We start from the raw sequence: 7,674 nt of genomic DNA, 5'->3' as shown, positions 1-7,674 counted from the left end.
ATTGGAGAATTTGTCTGAAATCAACAAAATGAAATTCATTAAAGACAGGTGTAAAGTGCTACACTTAGGAGAGAAAAAATCAAAGGCACAACTAAAAAAATGAGGAATAACGAGCTAGGTGGTAATACTGCTGTAAAGGAGCTGGGGGTTATAGCGGATCACAAACTGAATATCAGTTAAAAATGTGATGCAGTTGCAAAAAAGGAGTATCATTCTGATGAGTATTAAAATGAGTCGGTATGTAAGGTATGGGAGGTAATTGTCCCACTCTGCGCTGCACTGGGGAGGGCTCAGCTGGAGTATAGTGTCCAATTTTGGGTGTCACACTTTAGGATAAATTGGAGACAGTCCAGAGGAGAGCAACCAAAATGATAAAAGGTTTAGAAAACCTGACCTATGCGAAGGTTAAAAAAAACTCAACCCGTTTAGTCTTGAGAAAAGAAGACTGAGGGGAGACCTGTGAACAGTCTTCAAATATGATGAAGGCTGTTATAAAAAGGATGTCAATCAATTGTTTTCCACATCTACTGAAAATAGGATAAGAAGTAATTGGTTTAATCTGCAGCAAGCTAGATTTAGGTTAGATATTAGGAGAAACTTTCTAACTATTAGGATAGTTAAGTTCTGGAATAGGTTTCCAAGGGAGGTTGTGGAATCCCCATCACTGAAGGTTTTCAAGAACAGGATGGACAAACACCTGTCAGGGATGGTCTAGGTTTTCTTGGTCCTACCTCAGTGCAAGGAGGAATTGATAGGGTGACCAGATAGTAAGTGTGAAAAATTGGGACAGGATGTGTGTGAGTGTGTGTGGAGGGGGCGGCAGTGATGGTGGTGGTAATAAGTGCCTATATAAGACAAAGCCCCAAATATTGGGACTGTCTTTATAAAATCGGGACATCTGGTCACCCTACAAATTGACTTGTTGATGTCCCTTCAAGCCCTATGAATCTATTATTTCAACACTTAAATGTTAGAAAGGGAACGAAGTGGGGCAGCTTCAGGCAGGATTTGCCATGTTTCCCCCCCCCCCCTTTTCCTTTTGTCATGAGTGGGTTTTATTCTTTAAACTATTATGGCTCAACAATGTTCAATGAAGATGGTTGTAACAATATTACATTTGGTTGTTATCTCATCTGATTTCAGGCCTAACAGTATATGGATGGGAGATTTCCAAATCAAATGATACAAAATATAACCTAAAATACCTTTTAGAACTCAAATTAACTGACATGTTTCCATGAGTTATCGTGAGACATTTTGAATGGTTTGTCAGTAGGTGGCACCAGAACTACATGTTCTTTGGAAGTTTTGTGTTCCTCTGTCATTTTGGTGCTATATGTAGCAAGGATTCAGCAGGTGTGTAATTGCTATGGCTACTTTTTTCTAAGTGTTGTTGTTGCACTTGTAAGCTTACTCTGTTTGAGTGATGTGATGGCTTTGAACAGCAGGAGGTGCACAGCCTTAAAGGAGTGAAGATACTTAAAAAGGCTGGAATTTAACTTTTCAGAGGGCCCAAGGATGGGATCTACCTGATAATTATTTTAACCCTGATGATAATTTTACATAGTTATGTTTTTGATTAGATTTGGCCACAGTGACATTTGTCCTTTTTCCCCCCTCCAACCCATTGCACAGCTCAATGCAGGTTCAGTTAATTTAGCAGTAGAAAATCCAGCTTTGATTCCAACTCTGCTTTTCAAAAGGTTCTGATGAACTCATCAGCTTTGCTGGCTGTGGGCATGTGGAAGTGCAAGACAAGTAAACATGGCCACAGATGATGCTGTCCATCAGCACAAGAACATAGATTTGGGCTCGGGTTTGCCAGTGGGCCAGCAGCACAGTCCATCAAGTGAGCCACCTATCCATGGGGAAATCAGTTTGATATGGACAAGAGCAAGGAGCTGTTAAGAGGGACAAGAAATCCTCTCCATGTAACCATGTTTCTTGTGTGTGTGTGTGTGTGTGTGTGTGTGTGTTATTCTACACCTTGTCTTCTGTGACTGTCTGTCACTTCAGAGTATGTACAATATTCCCATTCAAATCTAGAAAACTACCTTAATTCATGTTGCAAGGAGCTGGGGAAAGATACTGTTTTGTGAAAAGAAAAAAATTAAGAAATTAGAAGCTAGGTTTTTTGGTTGCGTTTTTTTTTTTTTTTTTTTAAAGCTTAACAGACCAAGGGTTTTAAATTTATGGTAAGAGCAGAGCAATAATGAGGTTTAAACTAGAAAGAGAAGTTTTTGGGAAATGAAAGAGTCTGGATTCATGCCATTCGCACCACCCAAAGGGAATTCAGTGATTGAAATATTAACTCTAAGGCCAGGTTTACATTACAGAGCTATATCGGTATAACTATGTCACTCAGAGGTGTGAAAAATCCACCCCCCTGAGCAACGTAGTTTTACCAGCTGTGTAGACAGCGCTATGTCAATGGGAGTGTTTCTCCCACCTACACAGCTATCACCTCTCAAGGAGGTGGATTCTTCCACTATGCTGATGGAAGAAACTCACCCATCAGCGTAGTAGCATCTTCACTAAAGCACTACAGCTCAGCTGCGTCGATGCAACTGCACCGCTCTCGTGGTGTATGTGAAGACAAGCCCCGAGTCTGTGTCATCCCGGTGCAAGGATATTTTGCGTCCAAGGCAAAACTTCCACCTTGCGCTTCCCCTTCCCCTCCCCTCCCCCCCGGAGCATTGCTTATTATAAACTTTCAAAAATGAATACTGCATAATGTGGCATTGTTCATTAGAATTAATACAAGGGGGTCAGAAGAGATGATCACAATGGTCCCTTCTGGCCCGGGGGAACCTATGAGCGAGGAGGAGGCTGAGAATGCCCCCAGCTTGCAGGGTCTCTAAACGTTCCCAGGCTCTGAGTACTTTGCCCTCTGGGGGGGGAGAAGGGACCCAGGGGCAAGGAGGGCAGAGCCGGGCTCTCTCAGGGAGCAGGTGAGGATCTCCCTGGGTATTAGGGCTGGCTCCCCGCATTGGCACAGTGCCACTAGAGGAGGGGCTCGGTGTTTGGAAGCGGCACCTGCGCCAGCCCTTTCCCCTCCGTCACACTGCAGGGTTTAGTTTCACTTTCCCTCGCCCCAGGAGGCGGCTGCGCCCGGCCCCAGGTGCGGCGTGTTGGAGGGCGAAGCTCACCTGAGCTCAGGACCGTGTTCTGCCTCCCCCAACGGCTCCGTCCCTCTGCCGCTCTGGTCGCTGCGCCCAGCCGGCTGTCTCCTCCTTGCTCCGCCACAGGCACCCACTGACCATCCTGCATGGTGCCCCTCACTGCAGGGGTGGGTTTGTTATGGAGGCCTCGCTCCCCGCCCTGCCCCACTCAGCTGACTCCCATGACGCCGGGCACCGCTTTTTGGCACCCCCAAATCTTGGTGCCCTAGGCGGCCGCCTAGTTCACCTAGTGGTTACACCGGCCCTGTTCATCCCTCATTCAGAATCTTACTTTGCTTTGATCCTGTTCGTTCAAAATGAACCAAAAATTAACTAGATTTTGGTGGTGTGTTAAAATTGTGATCTATCACTTCAAATTCTCAGGGGGGTTTCCAGGTCCTGATTAAAAACAGGAGGTTCTGTATGGAAGCACGCTATCAGTGTCAGTCTGCAGACAGCCTGCTTATAGTAATGTGGGGTGAGTTGTGTTTCTGTTTTAGGGAGCAGCCTGCTTTCTCTCTTTCTGGTTTTGGTTTCTTTTGTATTATTATTCTGAATTCCAAAAAAGAAAGTAGTGTCATGGTGCACCTTCGAGCAAGAGTGTGTTATGGTTTAATGTAACTTGTCTGTGTGTCTGCTGTGAACATAACAGATTTGCTCCTGCATCAATGCATGAAGGACTCAGCTCTTTGGTAAGGACCAGCTCTATCTATGTGGCTTTAATCACTGGGGACAAGAAGCCATGTAATTCCAGTGAGCCTAAGAACCTCAGTGATGGTCGCGATCAGTGCAATACAAATGTTGATTTTGATTCAGAACAAAGATTGATGGAACAATACCACAAGGTAAGAAATGGCTTTTACTTGGTTAAGCAATTAATTCCTTTTCACCATTCTGGCATCTTTTCAAATATTTTTTAGAATTAACTTAAAGCTAGTAATAGGTTGGCAGTGTTGAAGGCTTAGCCACAGACTAGTGAAGGGCTCTTACCTCTAGAATTTGGTTCACTTGGATGTCGTGAGCTGAAAACCCATTTATTTCCTCAGCATTTTGCCTGAGTTGGTGAGGAGAGGTCATATTTGCATTTCTTTTTATTTTATCTGCTAAATTTTGCAGTTAGCCTTGTCACAGTTTAAAAGTTAACTGCACCTTTGCCCCCCCGCCCCCCGTCTCCTTTGAGGATGCATATGTAAGGTTTTAGGCTTCCCAGCCATAACTTTTCTTGGGGAGGAGACTTGCATCTCTCTCCCTCCAGACTGGGGGCTTAGGCTTGCAGTCCCTCTGCACCTTACTGTGATGTCTCCAGTCAGGTCTGACCGGGGTCCAGCACCTGTGGTGAACTCTTTCTCCAGGGGCTACAACTATGTGCCCCAGTTCCCAAGCAGCCTTCACAGAGCAAACTGCACAAAGCATCCCTGACTTCGGTAACCTGGGTGCATCCAGCACCAGCTATGGTAGCTGCACTTTCTGGCTGAGGGGACCAGTTCATCCCCTTGCTGCCATGGGTCCATTTGGTGGGAAATGGCTCATGACTGGCTTCGCAAAGATTGTGAAGAGCGCAGCAAGCCACAGTAAAGCAGGCAGTATTGATGACACTGGTGTCCAAATAGGTCTGTAGACATCTCCAAAAGCACATTCAACAATCATTCTGCACCTGCTGATAGTGTAAGTAAACCGTCTTTTCAGAGGGCCTCTGAAATCAGGGTATGGTTTCATAAACCCAGGCAAAAGGGGGTAGCTGGGGTCCCCCAGATTAATGGTAGGGGTGGTAATTCTGTTTATGACTATGTCATTTGGTGGGAATAGTGTCCCAGCCTATCCATGAATGTAGACTCCTGATTGACGGAAAAAATTGGCATCCTGAACTTTCCCAGTGCAGCCCACGCTGACATTCATAAATCAACCTCTGTGGTCCATGAGGGCCTGCATAACAATGGAGTATAGGATCTTTTGCAATTTATATAGTCACATGCTCCTTGAGGGAAAACTATGGGCACATGAGTACCATCAATGGCTCCAGCTCGGTTTGGAAACCCCATTCTCAAATCCAGCACTTACCTCAGGAATATCTTTTATGTCTGCCACTTTGGGGTAAACCAAATGCCTAAGTGCCTCAGAAACCTCTGCCACCACTTTACCCTCAATTGACTTTCCATCACCAAACTGGTTGGCAACAGATCTGTAGCAGTCTGGAGTAGCCAGCTTCCACACAGCTATACCAACCCACTTCTGGACAGGCAAGGGTAGCCTCATGCATGTGTCTTTATACTGGAGGGTGGAGGCAAGCTGCTCACAAAGCTTCAGAAATGTAGCTTTCTTCATGAGGTTCTGGACCACTGCTGGTCACCCCAGGTCCATATGATGATGTGCTCCCACTAGTCACTGCTTGTGGCCCTGCACCCAAAAGCACCAGTCTGTGTAGAGGGCATCAACTACTTGTACCGAGCATCCTGAGAGGCATCAGCCAGTGCAAGTCTGCCATGCCAGGCTACTCTTTCTCCTCTGCTGCCTCCTCTTCTTGGTCCATCTGAAGCTCTGTCAGGTGCTTTTGGTGGGTCAGAAAATGCTGCTGAAATGTCCCCTAGTGCCTCACAGAAGCTTTGCCTGTTTCCTGACACAGGAGTGAAAGTGCAAGCAAGAGAACTTCTTGAAAAGGAGTCCCTTCTATGTTGCTCAGCAGGCAGTGTTTGTAAGCTGTCCAAACTGCCTGTAATGTGCAGGAGGGGAGCAGCAAAGTTTTCCCAGAGTGCACCACAGTCAAAGGGCTAGAGTGGCCACATTTAGGGAGGGCACTAGGGAGTCTGGGATATGGTTGGTTTGACTTGGGTCTGTGTGCTGCAGTGTGAACGCCAGAGCCCCAGGTACCAGCCTGGGTTAGAAAATTCTTAATGTAGGGTTAAAAATCAGTGCAGATGCTTAAGTCCCAGGTTCTCTAGCTCCGATCAGCTGACCTGAGTCCCACTAACCCTGGGCTTACATTGCAGTGCAGACATACCCATAGACCTTGCTTATTATTGAACCTTCTATTATCTGTTGAAACTTAAGTTTGTAACTCATTTGTGTATGTATGTTTACCTGCTTTAACCTTGTAAATAACTCTTATTTCCTTTTCCTATTAATAAATCTGTATATAGTTTATTTTAGAATTGGCTGCAATCGGTGGCTTTGGTGTGAGATCTAAGGTGCAATTGACCTGGGGTAAATAACTGGTCCTTTGGGACTGGAAGTAACCTGAATGTTGCTGTGATTTGTGGTGTAAGGGACCATCAATCACAAAGGTAGGCTTGCCTAGGTGACAATATAGATCGGCGTAACCAAGGGGACGGTCTCTGACTCCATGTTTAGGCTGTTATAGTGCCTGAGAAGTTTACACTTGATAATTGGTTGGTGAAATCTAAGTGTAGCACTCACAGCCAATTTGGAGCTTGTGTCCTGGTTCTTAACAGTCTGCCAGCCCTGAGGCTGGTACTCTCACTCTTGAGTTACTGCAAGACAGCTTGACAACCACCCCACTCTGTTGAAAGCCATCCTGTCTCTCACTCACTGGGAGTGGTATCCATGTACCCAATGAGCCCAGAGCATTTCATCATGATATGCACCCAGAGGAACAGCCACCTCCTGGTTGCAGAACTGAGATCATGCCCTTGTCTTTCACCCACCTATCCTGTTGCTGTCAACTGGAGTGCATCCATCACAGGCATTAACCTGTTCTCACCAGATGACTCTACTTTCTTGGGAGCCATTTGCCATGATAACTTCACCTTCACTGAACTCATTGATAAAGAAGGAAATTATACACATTGCCAAAAAGGCCTCTGTTGCCATGTGATCTATAGGATGGCAGGGAAGTGAGAAGATGAGGTGTATGTACTGGGTGCTTTGGATGGGCTTCTTGGTTCTACCATCAAATATTATTGGCAGGTGATTTGTCTCTTTTGGTGTGTATGAAAATACAGCTTTTCCTTATGGCAATTTAGAGATTAAAGAATTAAATTGATGAATAATTTTGGTCTTGTTTTGAGAAGAACAAAGACAGTTTTCCTTCTAATATATGCCTGGCTCTTGTTCACTACAATGTTTTGTAAATATGCTGTCCTTGTCGTCTCACCTTGATCTGCACATTATTGAAGTGTAAAAGCACAGACTTGAAAACTTGTGGGCAACTACTGGCTACTGCTCAGGCCAAGTTTGACTCATTATCCTTCAATGGCACGTTTGGCACTAGTTATGTCTTTCCGGCAGTCTTGATCAATGGGTTCAGCTGGTCCCTGGAGAATTTCAAGTAGGAGGATGCACTTGAGCTATTTTGAATGGATCTTGGGGGTGGAAAGGAAATAGATATGGCAGCTAAATTGAAACAAACTCAATGCCAACTGTTTAACGCTAATAAGCGTTAAAGTTAAGTGTGTGCTTAAGTGTTGTCTTTAACAAGGATGCATTCCTGAATCAGGGCCTGAGTCCATAAACAAAAGCTTTCAGGGAATTATTTTTATTTTAATGTTTCTGTACAGGG

The 7,674-nt window shown here is 45.0% G+C and overlaps 1 pseudogene; it reads left to right on the top strand.

Annotated features, from left to right (window-relative positions):
• The first annotated feature begins 3,829 nt into the window (after positions 1–3,829).
• LOC135876235 (pantetheinase-like) lies at positions 3,830–7,447 on the top strand (annotated as a pseudogene).
• Positions 7,448–7,674: the final 227 nt, after the last annotated feature.

This window comes from Emys orbicularis, chromosome 3, assembly GCF_028017835.1.
Source record: "Emys orbicularis isolate rEmyOrb1 chromosome 3, rEmyOrb1.hap1, whole genome shotgun sequence".
Lineage (NCBI taxonomy): Eukaryota > Metazoa > Chordata > Testudines > Emydidae > Emys > Emys orbicularis.
The sequence above is the reverse complement of the archived record's forward strand: the minus strand, read 5'-3'. Positions and strand labels throughout refer to the sequence as shown.